The sequence below is a fragment of the Erythrolamprus reginae genome, chromosome 2, assembly GCF_031021105.1.
Source record: "Erythrolamprus reginae isolate rEryReg1 chromosome 2, rEryReg1.hap1, whole genome shotgun sequence".
Lineage (NCBI taxonomy): Eukaryota > Metazoa > Chordata > Lepidosauria > Squamata > Dipsadidae > Erythrolamprus > Erythrolamprus reginae.
Genome location: NC_091951.1, coordinates 119,502,184 through 119,522,463, shown reverse-complemented (window position 1 = coordinate 119,522,463; position 20,280 = coordinate 119,502,184). Strand labels below are relative to the sequence as shown.

The window sequence follows — 20,280 nt, the reverse complement described above, 5'->3', positions numbered from 1 at the left end:
TGCTTAAAAACTTAACTTCTCTGCTAAAACTTAACTTCTACTGGCCCCTTTGACTAGTATTACCGACACTGCCAGTCCAACTGTGAAACCCGCAGAGGAGGCGGAGTAGCTATATTCTACAAAAAGACACTAAATCTAAAAAATGTCCAAGTTACACATGATCTCACCTTTCCTGAAACCATCCTCTGTGATCTGACCTTAAATACCACACTTCGCTACTATTTGTTACAGAGCCCTAGACTACGACATCACACATGCGAACAAATTAACCTCACTGCTAACATGGGCAGCCTCCTACCCATACTAACTTATCTTTCTTGGAAACTTCAATCTACCTCTCATAAATTGGTCCCTAAACGAATGCATAACTGAACCCATCCATGCAATCCTATTCAACACTGTTACCAATCTGGGACTCGACCAACTAGTAATGAACAATACTAGACTCAACAACTGCCTTGACCTCATATTCTGCAACAGCAAAAGCACAATTTATGGAGTACAAATAAAAGAACCCTTTTCCAACAGCAACCACAGCATGACATACTTCAGCCTCAATCTACACCATTGCAAGAATACCTTAATAATGGGACACCCAAGTACAACTTTTAAAAAGCCAACTATGAACTCATAGACGCCGACCTCTCAACTCTTGACTGGCAAACTCTATTATTTGGCTGTAACATTGCCAATGACCTCTACAACATATTTTTGCTTGAAGTCAAAAGATCTATCAGACTACAGCTACCACTAAAAACCACCATAACCAAGAAAGACAAACTACCCATATCAATAAGGAAGCTACAATAATAAAAAAAAATCCCTGTGGTGAAAAACCAGACTATGTAGCTATCTTCAAAAACCACTACAAAAATATATGACACCAAATAAAGAATGCTCCAGCAAACAAGAGGAAAACCTTCTGCGCACAAAATCCAACTGCGCCTTCTACGTAAATAACAAACTCAAGGACTTGAGACCTTGTTAGGCCACCATTAAAAGGGCCCAACAATAAAGAATGTTATGAGACAGTCAAAGCTAAACTCTTCAACACATTCTTTGGCTCAGTCTTTTTAAACAGCAATGGCTCATGCCCAAAATACCGCAAATACTCACAACATTTAACACAAATAAACTTCACTGAAGACAACATTGCAAAAGCATTGCGCAGCCTAAAACCTTTTCTGTCAATTGGACCTGATGGACTATGTGCATACTTTCTAAAAAAGCTCTCCACAGCCATAACTGAACCACTAAGTATAATTTTTGAAAAATCCTACAGGACCAGTTACTTACCAAACCTATGATCACTAGCCATGGTCATTCCCATCTTCAAAAAGGGAGATCCCAGTCTAATAGAAAACAACAGACTAATCTCTCTACACTGCATCACATGCAAAGCCATGGAATCAATCATAAACCAATCCATTGTCCTCTACCTAGAAACTAACAACCTACTTTCAAACAAGCAATTCAATTTCAGGGAAAAAATTATCCTGCAATTTACAACTACTACACTACAAAAACATATGGACCTCAAAACCTGACCAGGGCAAAACAATAGACACAATTTACATAGACTTCTGTAAAGCCTTCGACTCAGTGGTTCATGATAAACTACTTCTAAAACTGAAATCCTACTGCATTTCTGGATCCCTACATGACTGGATAACTGTGTTCCTGTCAAATCCTGTTCCTGTTAACAGAGGTGTACCCCAAGGCAGCATAGGAGGACCAACACTCTTTATATAAACGACCTTTGCAATCACATTACAAGCGACCATGTTCTCTTCGCTGATGATATAAAAATCTTCAACACCACTGACAACATTGTTACCCTCCGAAAAGACCTTGACTCGGGTCAGAATGGTCAAATATCTGGCAACTCCAAATCTCAACCAACAAATGCTCTGTCCTACACATTGGCAAAAAGAATCAAAACACCAAATACAAAGCTGAATAAACAAGACCCTGAAGACGACCCTCACTCTGTCAAAGACCTTGGAATACTCATATCAAATGACCTAAGTGCCAAAGCCCACTGCAACAACATTGCCAAAAAGGCTTCAAGAGTTGTTAACCTAATCTTATGTACCTTCTTCCCTGGTAATATCACACTACTAACCAGAGCATACAAAACATTTGACAGACCAATTCTTGAATACAGCTCATCTATCTGGAACCCATATCTCATATCAGACGTAAACCACATTACAAAGTATCCATAGATATTTTACAAGAAGACCCCTCCACTCCTCTACCCGCAACAGTATATCTTACACAACCAAACCTGAAATCCTGGGCTTAGAACTACATCATCTGCTACAACGTCCTTCCTGTCAATAACTTCTTCAGCTTCAACCACAACAATGCAAAAGCACACAAGAGATACAAACTCAAAGTGAACCACTCCAAACTTAACTGTAGAAAATACGACTTTAGCAACAGAGTGGTTAATGCCTGGAACTCACTACCTGGCTCTGTCATTTTGTCATCTAAACCCCAAAACTTTACCCTTAGACTATCCACTGTTGAATTCACCTGATTCCTAAGAAGTCAGTAAGAGGCGTGCATAACCGCACCAGCGTGCCTACTGTCCCTCTCCTAATGATCCCTCTTATCAGTACCCATCTTATGTAGTTAAGAGAATTTTCTGCACCCCTCCCTTTTCACATAACAAAATTATTTTTCTTCTTCCTATTCATTAGTTTTCCTCAACAGTTTTCCCCAATGAAAGTCTCAAAAAACAAACAAACATGAATCATTCTCCCAATTGACTCAGATAATATTTAAAAAGTCAATGGTAAACAAAGATAGCAGTAAGAGATCAGTATGAAAGAAGTAGATCAAATTTGGTCATACGTAGTTTGGTCATTTAGAATGTATGGTACCCCAAATCAAATATATGAGGAGTAAATAGGTAAGAGAAAGAGAAAGATAGAATAAATGTATGGTAAATAGGTTTCACTGTTGTATTCCTAGCCCAGAGAAATACAGCACACATTTTCTCATGTTTTGGATTTTACACTATGAGCACTAGTCTCAATCAGGTGTAGAGATGCAACTTGAATGTTGAACATGTTCATTTTCATTATTTAACTCACACTAAAATAACAGATAAAACTGTTTATATTATATACCTTTTGAATTGGTAAAATGCTGCACTTCAAAGTAGTTCACTTATTCCAAATTAGAAATTTACATAGGAAATTTCTAGTTATTTCTGGTGGGAGAGTATTTGTTTTTTGGGGCAGGGGAGGAATCCATGTCTCAAACTTTTTCAACTTTCATTTTCTAAGCATTTACTTGCATATTCAGGACAAATTCCCGCTAGGTTTTGTTTGTTTGTAGATAAAGTAAATATTACATACCAAGTCCCCTTTGTGTTCTAATCCAAAGAAAATTGAATTCTGTTGTGCTATTTTTGGACTTCTCACTAGCCTGGGGTGGTGGGGAATTCTTAAACAATCAGTATTATGGCTTGGAAGAAAATATTTTTGCTGACTGCAAGCTTTTTCTGCTTCCTACGGAGACATTCCGCCAAGCATTTTTCATAGATGAGCAAGTAATTTCTTTTTATTGTTGCAAAGAAATGTATAAAGCTTTCAGTTGCATTGTAGGCATTTAAAGCTAAATATTTTTCAACAGATATTCTGAGACATTTGTGTTTTATCAATCCTTGATGAAAATAAATAAGCAGATCTTAACTGTTAGTAAAATGCTAGTCATCAGTCACTTTAAATGAAGAGATACTTTCTGAGAGGTGTTTCAAGAAAAAGGTCCTAGAAATACAGTGATACCTTGTCTTACAAACTTAATTGGTTCCGGGACGAGGTTCTTAAGGTGAAACATTTGTAAGACAAAACAATGTTTCCTATAGGAATCAATGGAAAAGCGATTAATGCATGCAAGCCCAAAATTCACCCCTTTTGCCAGCTGAAGTGTCCGTTTTTGCACTGCTGGGATTACCCTGAGGTTCCCCTCCATAACAAACCCCACCTCTGGACGTCTGTGTTTTTGTGATGCTGCAGGAGAATCCCAGCAGGGGAATCCCAGCATCGCAAAAACGAGCACTTCGCTGACAACGGAAGTCCGAAGGTGGGGTTTCCCAGCGAAGGGAGCATCAGTGAAATCGCAGCATCACAAAAACACCAAAGTCCTGGAAACCCACCTCCGGACCTTTGTGTTTTTGCGATGCTGTGATTTCACTGAGGCTCCCCTCACTGGGAAATCCCACATCCGAACTTCCGTTGCCAGAGAAGCACCCATTTTTGCACTGCTGGGATTCCCCTGCTGGGATTCCCCTGCAGCATCACAAAAACACGGAAGTCCAGAGGTAGGGTTTCCCATGGAAGGGAGCCTCAGGAGAATCCCAGCAGCGCAAAAACGGATGCTTCACTGGCAATGGATATCCGGAGGTGGGGCATCCCAGCAGCGGCGGTGGGTTTGTAAGGTGAAAATAGTTTGCAAGAAGAGGCAAAAAAATCTTAAATCCTGGGTTTGTATCTCGAAAGTTTGTATGACGAGGCGTTTGTAAGATGAGGTATCACTGTATATAAAGACACTATGCTGTTTTTTGCATGAAGCCCCCACTTTGCAGATTTGATTAACAGAGTTGGAAGGGACCTTGTGGGTCATCTAGTGCAGAGGTCCCCAACCTTTTTTGCACCAGGGACCGGCTTTAAGCTAGACCAGTTTTCCATGGCCCGGTGGGGGGGGGAGCTAGCTGTCAGCGGCGCCGTAAAAGGGGCGATCAAGAGAGGAATGGGTGAATGAATGGACGGAGGGTGGGAAGGAAGGAAAGAGGGAAGGGATAGGAACAAAAGAAGGGTGCAAAGGAAGCAAGGAAAGGTGTGAAAGGGGAGAGTAAGAGAGGAAGGAGTGAAAGAAGGGAATGAGGGAGGAAAGAAGGGAGGAAGGAAAAGGAAAGCAAGAAATGGAGGGAGGAAAGGAAGGAAAGAAAGAAAGAAAGAAAGAAAGAAAGGGGGAAGGGACAGGAACAGAGGAAGGAAGCAAGGAAACTTATGAAAGGGGAGAGTAAGGGAAGAAGGTAGGAAGGAGAAAGAAAAGAAGAAATAGAGGAAGGGAAGGTAAAAGAGAGAAAGAAAAAGAGCAAGAAAGAAAGCAAGAAAGAGAAAGAAAGAAAGGCAACTTCAAAGAAAGGCTCGCTGAGCATCTCTCACTCTCTCTCTCTTTCTATCCCTCTTTCTTTCTTTCTCTTCCTTTCTCTCTCTCCTCTTCCTTTATCTCCTCTCTCTCTCCCTCTTTCTCTCCCCCCTCTCTCCCCCTTTCCCTCTCTCCCTCTCTTGCTATCTCTCCCCCCTCTCCCTCTCTCTTTCTCCCTCTCCCTCTCTTTCTCTCTCTCCCCCCTCTCTCTTTCTCTCTCTCTCCCCCTCTTTCTCTCTCTTCTTCTCACTTTCTCTCTCTTGTTTTCTTTCTGTCTCTTTTGCTTTCTCTCTCTCTCACTCTTTCTTGTTTTCTTTCTCACGCTCTTTCTCTCTCTTGTTCTCTCTCTTGCTATCTCTTTCTCTCCCCCCCTTTCTCACTCTCTCTTTCTCACTTTCTCTCTATCTTGCTGTCTGTTGCTCTCACTCACTCTCGTTCTCTCTCCGTTCTTCTCAGCGATGACGCGCGCACGCCCTGCCCGCCTCACCTTTGCGAGAGCACTTTCACCCCGGGCTCTCAGCAAGGGGGTTTGCAGGAGAGGCGGGGCCGGCGAAGGTGATATTGAATGTCGGGGGAGAACGGGCGGTTGCGCGCGCTCCCTATCCCCCTGCTAGCCCACTCGGAATATTCAAAATAAGAAAAGCCTTCGCCGGCAAAGGTTTTTCTTATTTTGAATATTCCGAGTGGGCTAGCAGGGAGATAGGGAGCGCGCGCAACCGCCCGTTCTCCCCCGACATTCAATATCACCTTCGCCGGCCTCCGCTGAGGAAAGCCTTTGCCGGCATTTCCTCTCGGCGTCAAGGAGGCGCAGCGGCGGGCGGAGAGAGGGAAGGGGGGGCAGCGGCGTCCCTCCTGGCCTTGGCGGGCCACCCAACCCTCCCCACCTCCTGCAAACGCGGCGGGCGGCGGGGGGAGAGCGAGGAGCCGGTTCCGGCGGGCGCGGGGCTTGGCTGGCTGGCGGGGGGAGCGCCGCTGGTGGTGCGGAAAGGCCGAGGGGGCCCTGGCGCCGCGGACCGGCTGAAAAGCCCCAACGGCCCGGTCCCGGTCCGCGGACCGGCGGTTGGGGACCTCTGATGTAGTGCAACCCACCACCCAAACAGGCGACCCTACACCATTCTGACAAATGACAGTCCAATCTCTTCTTGAAAGCCTCTAGTGATGGAGCTCCCACAACTTCCGAAGGCAAGCTGTTCCATTAATTGATTGTTCTCACTGTCAGAACAGATCTTCTTATTTCCAGGTTGCATCTTTCCTTATTCAGTTTCGTCCACTATTCCTTGTCTGGCCTTCAGGTGCTTTGGAAAATAGCTTGACCCCCTCCTCTCTGTGGCAGCCCCTCAAATATTAGAGCACTGCTATCATGTCTCCTCTGGTCCTTCTCTTCATCAAACTAGCTATGCCAACTCCTTTAACTGTTCATCGTATGTTTTAGCCTCCAGTCCCCTAATCATTCTGCTTTCTCTTCTCTGCACTTTTTCTACAGTCTCAGCATCTTTTTTTATACTGTGGTGACCAAAACTGAACGCAGTGTGATCTTATTAAGGCTTCATAGAGTGGTATTAGTAGCTCACTTGATTTTGATTATATCCTTCTGTTAATTGATTTAGGATTGCATTGGCTTTTTTGGCTGCTAATGCACACTGCTGGCTCATATTTAACTGCTTGTCCACTAAGACTCCAAGATCCCTCTCACAGTTATCACTATTAAGCATGGTTTCACCCAGTCTATATATGTACAATGTTCCCTCGATTTTCGCGGGGGATGCGTTCTGAGGCCACCCGCGAAAATCGAATTTCCGCGAAGTAGAGATGCAAAAGTAATTACACCATTTTTGGCTATGGACAGTATCACAAGCCATCCCTTAACACTTTAAACCGCTAAATTACCCTTTTCCATTCCCTTAACAACCATTTACTCACCATTATTACTGGTACTCACCTTTGAATAAGACACTTAGTGATTCGGATATTTATAAACATAATTATTTATTAACAATAATTATTTTTTTTGTTATTTATTTGCAAAAATTATTAGTTTGGCGATGACGTATGACGTCATCTGGCAGGAAAAACCATGGTATAGAAAAAACCCCGCAAAGTATTTTTTAATTTATATTTTTTGACAAACCGTAGTATAGGCTATTCGTGAAGTTCAAATCCACGAAAATCGAGGGAACACTGTACTTTTGTTTTTTCTTGCCTAAGTGTAAGACTTTACTTTTCTCTACATTGAATTTCATTTTCTTAGATAGGGGCCAGTGTTCAAGTCTATCAAGATCCATCTGGATCTTGAGCCTTTCTTCTAGGGCGTTAGCTATTCCTGCCAGCTAAATATCATCTGCAAATTTTGTAAGTTCCCTTATCTAAGTCCTTTATGAAGATATTGAAGAGTACTGGGCTTAAGATGGAAACTTGTGGTATATCACTGTTTATTTCCTTCCACGTAAATGTAGACCCATTAAGGACTACTTGGGTGCGGTTTGTCAGCCAATTACAAATTAGCAAGCTTATTATAGATAGGAAAAATCAGTTTAAAAAGCTGTGCAAAAATGCAGATTTATGAAATATATGCTCGCTGCCATAACCCCATCCATGATAATTATTGAATAATTCCATTTTAAAAAGTGTGGCCCAGAAGATCCAGAGTTTTTTTTCAAAAAACTTGATACTGTTCCTGATTAGTTTGGCCTCTGAATGAGCAGAATGGGATGGGTAAATGATTGATAACAAGATTTCAGTAAAGTTTCCTTTGTCCCATATCTAGAGGGCAATGTTAATCTTTTAGGAGATAAACCATTAATATTCCGCCTGTCTTTTATGGTTCCAAACAAATGTTAAAATGATCGGAGATAAGAAAGGCATTCTAATGTTAACCTTTCCAACTTGTTTCTATATCAACATGTGGTTTTTTTTAAAAAAAGGAGACATTTTCAGTATACTTTTGAATAACATACACTGCCATACAATTTTTCTTAAATATGAATTTTTGTAAGCAATTGTCCCAATGTAATGAATTGGGGTTTTTTTAAGTGGTTTAACCAATACAGGAAAACCTAATTTAATTAACTACTAGTTGCACATAAATAGCATCATTTACAATAAAGCCTTGGTGTGAGAGCTAGATTCTTAAAGCCATGTATCAAATTTGTCTGTTGCATTTAGAGTCTGTTAAATTGAAGTTTTACTATAGGTACCTATTTTTGTTTATTTATTATCCAGCATTCCACTGAAATCAACTGACTCTCAGACGTCTATGATCATAACGAAGCAAAACTTTGTTGAAAGTTTTGCTTCCAACTTCATTCTTTGGAAAGATTTTTTTAAAAATCCATTTCTGTTTCTTTAGATGTATATTTGGAGCCTATGTTGCTTTGTTTGTGCAATGCTATGGTTTGGGTACTGAATTATGTTATGCAGTTTTTGCAGTTTAATTGTTATTAAACTGCAAAAACGGCATAACTTAATTCAGTACCCAAACCATAGCATTGCACAAAGCAACATAGGCTCCAAATATACACCTAAAGAAATAGAAATGGATTTTAAAAAAAACTTTCCAAAAAAATGCTCCATGTGAGAGCTCTTTTTTTCCAAGGCCTTTCTGAAAGATGCCAGAGTTATTCTTTTCCTGGCAAGCAGTATTACATCATTCATAAGATATATGTGGATTTATAAGGGCTTTTTTGGTTTCTACAGCGGCTTGGGAACTACAAACTGGGTAAGATCCACATTAATATGCATACCACATGACACTGTTAGTCTAACACAATCTGTAGTATGAAAGCTGCACATATTTAACACCCAGACTGATTTGGCACTCTAGCATAGTCAAGACAGCCAGGCCTTGGATAACAGCCCAGGAAGAAGATACCAGCCTAACTCTGAGCAACATAGGTGCCAGTCGAAAATGGCAAGGCTCCTTGTCCAAATCAAACCGCCCAGGCAACCTTCTCCCTTTAGCAGCTGACTCCATCTTATCAGCTCTTTTCTCATTTTGTCTGAGGGCCAACTGTGTAAATTCCCCCACCTCCCCGACTTTTGGGGCCAGAGTTTGTTCTTCGTTATGGCTACAAAAAAAGAAGCCAAAAAGCTTATTTACAGGAACATATTTTTAATATTTCTTTCCAAAAAGCATCAGGTCCCAGCATCCATCTTAACAACAACAAAAACAAATAAAAACTAGGGCAGTAATTTGGCATGGAGAGTTTGGCAGCAGTTTAGCTTTTACTTTCAAATTTCTCCTGGCTAAATAATTCAAGGCTGAAAACGGTGTATGTTGTTGGATCTAGCAAGTTGGAAAGAAACAAAATGCCTAATGGGGCAAGATTATGTCTCAATCTAGCTATTCTGCTTAAGCTCGGAGACAAAAGGCATGCTAATCAGGGATACCTACACTAGAACGGGTTTCTGATCACATAAGCAATACTTACATGCATAGATATGTGCAAAAGCAAACTGAAGGAACACATACTACATGATAGGATTCATCACTTCCAATTCACCTATAAATTACTTTGTAAATGTCTAAGCATTTAGCATAAAACTTCACAGCCATTTTGGGATTGCTAAAGGAAAGGCAATATTTTTATGGCAGCTTACTATAGATGTAGTATATAAAATTGATTCCTAGTTCAAATGTATGGGAGGAAAAAAAACCCCAAAAGAAAGTAATTCTCCTATTCACTCATCTCCTTAATAGTTGAATTCTGCACAAGACAGGGCAGAATTCCAGTATTTCTTCTCCACCCTCTTCTTCCAGCAAAGAAGTTTGTGTATCTGGGTGTATCTTCTGAGCCTTCTTAAAATTCTGGTGTTGGTTTCTTTGCAGTGAAAAGCTTTCAGATCATCAGTTTTGATCCCAAGCGATTGTCTCATGTTGTTAAAAAGAAGGGTGAAGTCTGCCTCAAATATACATCATAGCCGTGATGGCGAACCTATATGTGCTACAGGTGGCAAAAAGCGCCATCTCTACAAGCATGCAAGCCGTTGTCTTAGGCCACCTCAACTGCGTATACGTGCTAGTCAGCTGATTTTCAGGTGACCCTGCCCAGGCCACCTCTCCCCTCCTAGGAATCTCCCTGTGACCCGTTTTAGATGCCAGGGCTCATGCAGAAGCACTGGAAGGGTTAAAAATGGGCTTCCCAGGAACCTGGAAACTGGCCATTTCTGGCCTCTGGAGGCCTCAGGGAAGCCTGTTAGGGCCAAAATAGGGTGCAGGGGGCCGTGCACGTGTTAGAGGGGGAGCATGGGGCCAGTCATGCATTTATACATGGGGGGAGAGTGGGGGGTATTGCATTATGGGTGTGAACACACGCATGCACTTTTGGCTCCCAAGGAAAAAAAGGTTAGCCATCACTGTCATCGAGCAAATCTTAAGTTCTTCTGAAATAACGAATGAGTAAAAAGTGCACCACCTAAATTACGTTAAGAAGTTAGCAGCAGACTCCACCCTTCCCTTTAAGAATATGAGGTAATCGCTTTGGACCAAAACTGATGATTTGAAACCTTTCATTCCAAAGAAACCAACAACCGAATTTCAAGATAGCATCTGAAGATGCACACAGACACAAATATACACACACTTTTGCTGCAAAGAGGAGGAAGAGAGGAGTTGGAAAAGACAGGACAACAATGCAGGGATAGAAATTAAGGAAATTTCTCCTTGTTATCAGCTCACAAATTCCTAATCATAAGAATTGTTCACTTATAGGATTGTTTTTGCAAACTATTCCAAGGCAGCTCTACTCTCATCATAGATCTTCTCCCACAAGCAAACCAGAATTATTTTAACTTTATATTGTAAAGTTCTCCACTGCCTGGAGAAAAATGAAACTGTTTCTCTGAAGATTTAGAATTCTGTTCATATTGGTGTTATACTTTATTGCATAGCTGATATTATATTGTAAACTACAATGATGGATGAAGCATCAAAGCAGCTTTGATATTTCAAAAGTTGCAGCTAAAAATGAGCCTGGTTTTCCAGAATGTATTGTATATTTCTCCCTAGCTGTTACTTTAAATTTTACGAAAATAAATCAGGAGAGGAAATATATTGCTGAATATTAGTAATTAAATACATTAATTGGAAGTATTTTTATTTCCCTAGCTTCACTGCAACAGGTTCACATGTCAAACGTTAAACTGCATAAAGCTTAAAATCCAATGGCGAAAAAAAATCTAATCTCTTTTCTACTGTATGACTTTAGTTCAGTCCAAATTATGAAAGGCAATGAAAGTAATCAAAAATGCAGACAACGGAAGCAGATGTTGTTTACTAATTTGCCAGGCACAGAATGAAGTACCAACCACTTTGACCTCTTTTTAAAAGCAGAACTGTCAAAATGTAAACTCCGCACACACAGTGCTGTTTCATTTGCACTGCCAGCAATAGGCGTTCCAGATCTAATCAGCCTGTAAGCAAACTAAATCCAAGGTTCAAACAAGGTTCAGTGGGTTGCTTTCACCAGACAAGCTAAATTAAGCAAATACAAAGAAAAGAAAATCCACAACAACCAACGTAAGCTAAACAGTGATTTGGGGCATCAAATTCATTTATAGGAAGGAAGGAGTGTAAACCCTGGTAAATGAGAACATGCATTCCAGTTGGGAGGAAAGGAACAGCAACAAATTTAAAAGCAGGCAACTTAGTTCCAAAAATATGATTGCACTACTTTTCCCCTTTTCAAAAGTTACCCAAAAACAAAGTATTTGGTAGACTGGGAATTCATACTATTGTAAATAAATCACAAAAAAATACAATAAATGAAGGCCATGAAGGTCTTCCAGGGAAGATATGGTAAACTGAAGACAACTCTTCTAAAAACAGAACTGCAGTGAACTGAAGAGCTAGCGAGTAGACCAACTCATCACAATTCTTCTCCAGACAAGGAGAGGACTTGAGATTGCCCACAAGTGCTCCACACAATTGTTCCTCATGTGTAGATCACAAGACAGTGGTCTTTAACAGATTTAGAGTTCTAGGAGATAAAAGAATATCCATCTTTTTTGGTGAAACCATGCTCAGGGCCTTCAAAAGGATACTGGATTTGCAATTCCTTTTCTAATCTATATATATAAAAGCGAAAACCACTCACACATTAATCATGAAATCTCCAGAAGCGTAAATCCTACAAACTTGAAATTTGCCGTGTATGTTCCTCTTGGCTTCTAGATGCTCACTAAGAAAGGATTTTTCAAGATGACCATTGGAACATGAGTATTTCTTATATTATTATTAACAAGCTCTGATTCTAAGGCGTTCTACTCCTCTCCCAATCTGAACAGAAATCTGATCCAAATGCAAAACACAAGCAGAGGAGTTTCAGTTTCGCCTTTGCTTTTACAGCAGCAAGCAGCTTTAGTACAGAACAGTTGAGCTAAGCCAGGCATAGACTCCTTCCTCTCTCCTTCTTGCTCACATAGCAAATACTGTTGGCGTTTCCAAACACCCTTCAACTCTCTCTGCCTGCTTCCCTTCCCCATCTCGCTTTTCTCCCGCCCCACCTACCACCCCTCTTGATAAAGAGACAAAGAAAAGCCGCCAGGCTGCTATTGCCATTGGGTCAGGGTGGGACGTGTTGGGCCGCATCCCCGCCAAATTGCATCCCACCACGAGATGCGCATCTTACCTGAGTGTGGCAGCTCTGTACCATCTCTCAGCCAGTTGTGCAAAGAAACATCTTGCACAATACAGAAAACTTACTCACTATGAGAAGTTGTTAATTACTCCCCCTCGCAAGAGGTTTTTTCTGTACACTGCAAGGTGTTTCTTTGCACAGACCAGCTGTGAGACAACATGGAGTTGCCAGAGTCTGGTAAGATGTGCATCTCGCAACCTACCCCACTTCCTGCACCCTGGTAAAAATAAGAGTCTCTAAATAAACTTGAATATTTTCGTACCTCTTTGTCTTTACTTTCCCTATTTATAAAATACTTTCATCTATTTGCTATCACCTAACATATATAGATATACAGTATACACATACTGTACTAGAAATTGATAAATTATTGAAACGAGATGTAAGATTCTTTATTATAATTTAAGATAGAGTTGGTAATAATAAGGATATTGTTTATTTACATTGCTTAAGAAACACAATAACGATATTAAGAAATATATGTGCTACGATCTATAATGTATGATGTATAATGTTATTACTTTTCCAAATTTCTTGATTGTGTATCCCCACCTCCCCACCTTTTTTTTCTTCTGTTCAACCTTTCCTCCCCCCCCCCCCTTATTTCCCTTTTTCTCTTTCTTTGTATTTATAAATAAAGTATATATTTTTTAAAAAAAATAAGAGTCCTGTCCTCCCTGATAATAAGGCCAAGGCCGTATTTCAGGGGTCAAAAAAATATAAGGCAGGCTCTTATTTTCAGGGAAACACAGTAGGTATGCTGTAATCTCTGGTAACTCTTAATGGAATTTTGCTAGTCAGGACTGAGGAAGCTTTAAGGATTTGTTTATACATAAGAGATGAGATATGGGATGAGCAGATCATTTATTGTAATTTAAGAGGAGATTAGCTTATTAAAAATGTTTTTATGTGTGATTGGAAAGAATTACAATATATTTATTTATATATTTCTTTTCTTTTTTTTGGCTATATTCTTATTTTTACTTTCTATGTTTTCATTCTGTACTTTCTATTTTTCTTTTTATTCTTCTCTTTTTTAATTTGTATTAATTTTTATCTTTTTAATTGTAACTTTAATAAAATTGCCATTAAAAAATTAAGGATATGAACACATTGCTTACTAAAGTCTTCCCCCAAAGCTTCCTTGCCTGACCAAGTTCCAAAAACCTCAGTAAATAAGATCAAACTTAAAAGATAGGTCTAAACCATTTAAGCTAAGAAACTAAGGCCCTATTATTGTATCCTGGGTTTTTTTTAATGAAAAAAACAAGAGAGCAGCTGCATGTTACATAATTAATAGAACATAGTGTTTGACCTTCAGTTCTTTACTAGAAATTACATTTTCATGCATATAAGCACAAACTTATTCATAAATTATTTTTAGCACAGTTTTTGGGTAGTTAAAGAACATTAAAAAAAGAAATTCACCCTTTTGCTTTCTCCTGATCCATTAAATCCTGTGTTGTAATCATGGGTTCAATGGTACAGGAGTTGACCCAACTGTATCTGAAAAAGTCCAACAATAAAAAGTAGGAGATCAAAAGAAACCAAGAAGTCGAATTTGTTATTTTTAATGTTATTTAACCACCCAAAAATTGGGCTAAAAAAAATTTCATACAAACAAAATTAGAAATGCCCTATGCAGAATATAAGCCCATTTTTGCTGTGTAGCAGCCTAAGATGATGTTGGTCCCCATTCCCTCCACAAGCATAATAAGCCATTTATATAAAAGGAGCACTGGGGAAGTGCCTGAAGCAATATACGCATCTAAAACAGATACAATATTCATCCATGACATTCTCAACTACTACTTTAGTTCTGTCTGGCAGTGAACCCATGATGGACGCCATGAATTTGCATCCTCCATATGGAGTGCTTGCTGTTGATTAAGAGTAAGAAATCACCAGGATTAGTTAAGAACATGTGCTACATGAAGCAACTGGTTATAAATAGAAGGAAGGCAAAACTACAGGGACCAATTTTCGGCTTATGTATTTGTATCCCTTTCTGGCTATCTGAGAGAGGCTCATCTGGATATTGAGTCTCTGCTGTAGAGTTGAGGTGATTATCATTCATGAGCAGCACCTACTTCTCAGTTGGCTGATTCTACACAAGAAGAGTAAACAATTAAAAGGCTCCATGTACGAGCTAAGCATGAGAAGGACATGTTTTTATTTTGAAGAAAAACCAGGGATGAAGGGGAAAGAACTACGGTATGCTGCTTGTCGTAGGCTCGGTAATGCTTCTAATTATTGTTAAAGTATACAAATGCATCACATACAATTTGTTTTGCTTTTTAAAACAGTTGTAGCTCAATTGAATCTTGAACAAATCCAGCTCTTTGAAATTTGCTGTGCTTTACGTCAGAGATGGATCGAGTGAATGAATCGTGTTTTTATTCACAAATGCAGTCTTCCCAATTGCGAATGCTGCAATGGCATATAAAGAGGAATGCCACTGTAAAATGAATTGTCCGATTTGTCAGGTAATTGTACAAGTCATATTTATCCCCAAAGCTTATCTCCTTATTTGTCTGGTGCATTTATCAACATAAAATGAGTTTTTTAAAAAACTATCAGTAGATTTTTAGAATACATTATCATCATATAAAATTCCTCTATATACAATTACAGAATTGATCCCTTAACCCAGTGTTTTTCAACCAGTGTGCCGTGGCACACTAGTGTGCCGCGAGACATGGCCAGGTGTGCCGCGAAGCTCAGCAAGAGAGAGAAAGAGAGAAAAAGAAAGCAAGAGAGAGAAAAAAAGAAAGAGAAAGCAAGCAAGAGAGAGAGAAAAAGAAAGAGAAAGCAAGCAAGAGAGAGAGAGAAAGAAAGCAAGAGAGAAAGAGAGGCAGGGAAGGAGGGAGAGATAGAAAGAGCAAAAAAGAGGAAGGAAGGAAAAGAGAGAGGGATGGAGAGAGAGAGGAAGGAAGGAAGAGAGAAAGAGGGAGAGAAATAGAGCGAAATGGAGGAAGAGAGAGAGAGAGAATTTTTTTTGTCCAAACTTTTTTTAGCCCCCCCCTTTCTCCCCCCCCCTGCTCAAGGTGCCCCATTATTTTGTATATGTAAAAAATGTGCCGCAGCTCAAAAAAGGTTGAAAATCACTGCCTTAACCCATTCCGCTGAGAAATGCCACAAATCCCATCCCAACATCACTACACAAAGGCCCAGTTGCTCCTGCTGCCCTCCACTTTGGAGGGTTTGCAGAGTCCTGATGGCGGTAACAGCTATCTTGAGACTTGCTGAAGGCCCAGGGCCTTTGTTTCAGCCCCGGTACTGCCACCACTAAGCACCACTGATCAGAAGGGGGGGGGAGAGAAGGGGAGAGAGGTAGATAAAGGAGTTACAGAGATACTGTGCTTGCAAATGTGGCCCAGCTGCCAAGCATTTCAATTTGGATCACTTGAATGCAGGGGCACTACAGTGAGCATAACTTAGCGCACAGTCGTAACTTTATTTCTTCTTCTTCTGCTTCTTCTTCTTCTTCTTCTTCTTCTTCTTCTTCTTCTTCTTCCTCTTCTCATCCTCCTCCTCCTGCTGCTTCTCCTCCTTCTTGTTCTTCATCACCACCATCATCATTTTAAATTGTCTTTGAACCAATGGTTTGAATTTTAGGATTACTTGTATGAGGGAAGGGCCACTCTTGTCTCAGAGGGCAAGCTTTTCGATGGGAAGGATGCCTCCATAGAGAATACCCATTTCCATGCCCTTACCTCCAACTCTCAGAATGAATGGGCATTTTCAGCAGGCATGCTCTGATTGCGTACATTGGACAGACAGAACATACCTGAAATGGGTGGATTTGAAGATAGCAATAGTCCAACCCATAATAGTTGGTAACTTGAAGTACACTTGCACAAAGAGGGCAGGGAAAATATTTACTGACCCCTCGCATCCTGGACACAAATTGTTTCAACTCCTACCCTCAAAACGTCGCTACGGAGCACTGCAATACAACTAGACACAAGAACAGTTTTCCCCCCGAACACCATCACTCTACTAAACAAATAATTCCTTCAACACAGTCAAACTTTTTACTAAATCTGCATTTCTATTTCCACTAGTTTTTTCTCATCATTCCTATCATCCTTTTCCTCCCACTTAGGACTGTATGACTGTAATTTGTTGCTTATATCCTAAGATTTTTATTAATATTGTTTCTTCATTGCTTATTTGACCCCTATGACAATCATTAACTGTCAAGAACCACATGATTCTTGACAAATGTATCTTTTTCTTTTACATATACTGAGAGCATATGAACCAAGACAAATTCCTTGTGTGTCCAATCACACTTGGCCAATAAATAATTCTATTCTATTCTATTCTAAGCTGATGCACCTCCTATAATAAGGGTCTCATGTGACAATAAAGAATCTGGCAAACGCAGTCACATTTTGTGCCAGATGATATTCCAGGATTCAAGAGCCACCTCGGATGGACAGAAATGTAGTGAAAGGTATACATATCTTCATTCTTTGAATGGCTAAAATGGATGCACTTGCCTCTTCTAGTATGAATCCAGAAGTACCTTCAGATTGCACACTTGCTTTTTTAAGAAAAAGAAGGAAACACCCAATCAAGAGATAACATTGGTTATCTTCCTAGAATTAATAGATACTTGAACTAATAGCCACTCTGTTTTATTTGTGCTGTGTTTGAGCCTATCTCATAGTGTCCAGGCAACAAACTTCTACTACAGGTGCCAGGTGATCTGATTGCATGATATTTCTGAACCAATGAGTGGTTTTCTCTAGTGGCCTCATATGAATATTAAACAAAGTAGGTCCATTAAGACTTGATGAAATGTCCACTGGATCAACCTTTCCTCTGCCATAACTACCAGCTGTCAAGTTCCCTTTGAGAGTGATCTAACAATAAAAGTGGTATCTCCACCAAGTAAAGTTTGACTCCTAATTCTCTTCACAGATATTTTAGAGGCCATGCCTTCCTCAAAAGAACAATCTGAAGAGCTCCCTTAAAAAATCATCATCATTGTCATTGTCATCATCATCATCATCATCACTGATGCCGATAAGCCTGTAAAAAAGGGCACTTTTGACTCTTTTCTTGGATCCCCCTGATCCACTGTCAGAGGAGGGGAAAGGAGAAAGGCATCTTCATCACTGCAATTCAGAAGCCCATTTCTCAGCTTCTCAGCATACGTGTAAATTGCTCCCAAAGCCCACGCATTATTTACTGTTCTACCCTGCGAACTTCTAATCTCTCTGCGGGCTAAATTCCGTTTGACCCACTGTGCTTATTCCACAGGGGACTGAGAATTATGAATTCCTATTCTAAGCAAATCCACCAAATGTCAGCTCAGATTTGTTGAATGAGACTTGAAGTATGACCCATTCTACAAACCCAAATGCAAGCAAGCACGCATGTGCGCGCACACAAACACACACACACACACACACACAGCAAGCTGGAGTCGTGTTAAAAGAATCATACCGGCTAGGCCCATGTAAGCCAAGTGAAAGACAGATAATTTGGCCATGTGAAAAGCCACAAAAACATTGGAGAGGAGTTCAGAGTCATTAATATAGTGACAACAGCTCACCATGGCAACATGTAAGTCCAGCAACAATTGCTTCCAGAGAGCCCAATTCACACTGCTCCTCTTTGAAACAGATGAGGGATGGTTCCATGGGGGGGGGGGACCTGCATCTGTTTTTTCATCTAACTTTTGGGCTGCCAGCGTTTTAAGAAAAACAAAGAGAGCGAGCAAAACAACAACAACAAACCCCTAGTTGGCAGAAGTAAATAAGCGAATAGAAGGGATGGGGGGGAGGGATGGAAAGCTTGCAAAGGAGAGAAAAGGGGGGAGAAATGTTGGTAAGGATACATGCCTGCAAATGCAAACATTCAGAAATCATCCCCTATTTGGTCAGCTTTGACGATTCTGAGCAAGTGGAATATTTTTGGACACTTTAAATGATGGAAGGGGAGTAAGTGAAAGCTTCCCCCTTAATCTGTTGAAGTTCTGTGCTCCCGTAAATGTGTTTTGGGTTCAGTTTGTGCCATAAGTAACGGAGAAATAATGCTGTGCTGCCAATTTAGAGTGAAAGCAGGCCAGCAGCTGCAACATCAGAAGATTCCAACTCAAGTGGCAATAGAAAGGCTCTAAAAGCCGAAGAAATTTAGTTAGAGGAAACGGGCCACAAGGGACAGGCTGGCAGCTGTGTGCACACAGTTAGACTGTTCTCATCATCAGCCACTGGTCATTTACTCATGGAAGGAAACCAGGAGATGAGGACTGCAAGGGGTGCATAGCAACAGAAGCCTTGTGAAAAATTCTTGAATCTGGGAAAAATCAGAGGATTTCCACTATGTCCCAGATGCGTTAACGGGTTCTGCTGAAAGGACATTTTCCATGACTGAGATTGGAGAAAATAGACGTGGCACTTTAAAAAAAGAAAAGAAGAAGTTGGTGTAAATCTGCAATGTCAAAAATTCAAATTATAAAGCCTCCCATTTTTTTCAAAATTAATGCATTGCTTCAATTAGGAAACAGGCTTTTAAAAAATTATAAATGAAACTCTGCCCTGACACAAAAATTCTCCAGGGATTCAGAATAGGATCAGCGGACAGAACCAGCAAGGAGCATTTCCCCATCTAGTGGACAAAATATTCTATGGCACACCTTAGGAGAAAATTTGATTCTGTAGTTTGTTTTATATAAATCAGGGATTTTTTTTGTCAAGTGTGTACTGGTAGTATTCATAGATATAACGCTGTTTGTATACATGAGATAGGTACTAATAAAAGGGAAACATTAGGACAGGGACGGTAGGCTGGTGCACTTATGCAAGTCCCTTACTGAGTTCTTAGGAATTGGGTGAGGTCAACAGTGGATAGACAAAGGGTTAAGTTTTGGGGGTTTGGTGATGAAACTACAGAGTCAGGTAGTGAGTTCCAGGCATTAACTACTCGGTTGCTGAAGTCGCATTTTCTACAATCAAGTTTGAAGCAGTTTACTTTGAGTTTGTATCTGTTGTGTGCTCCTATATTGTTGTCGTTGAAGCTGAAGTAATCATTGACAGGAAGGAAGTTGTAACAGATGATTTTATGAGCTATGCTTAGGTTGTGTCGAAGGCGACGTAGTTCTAAGTTTTCTAAGCCTAGGATTTCAAGTCTGGTTGCGTAAGATATTCTGTTGCGAGTAGAGGAGTGGAGGGCTCTTCCCGTAAAGTATCTCTGGACACTTTCTAATGTATTTATGTCCACGCGGTGTAAGTTCCAGACAGATGAGCTGTATTGAAGGACTGGTCTGGCAAAAGTTTCATCAGTCCACAGCTGTTTGAATCAAGCCTTTCCCTTAGCTCCAAAAAACACACACTGTGCTAGACCTTCAGAAGAAATAGGAAACTTTATTTTACCGGGTCTGTCAATACAGGACATGATGAACTTTTCATAGTAAATGGAGAGGAAGAATTTTTATTTAGATTTTTAAGAATTGACAATGTTGTAT

General features: G+C 40.2%; 1 protein-coding gene across 6 annotated transcripts in view; it reads right to left on the bottom strand.

Moving 5' to 3' along the window:
- Nucleotides 1-20,280, bottom strand: part of ARHGAP26 (Rho GTPase activating protein 26) — a 333,358-nt gene that overhangs the window by 139,376 nt on the left and 173,702 nt on the right. The window lies entirely within an intron of this gene.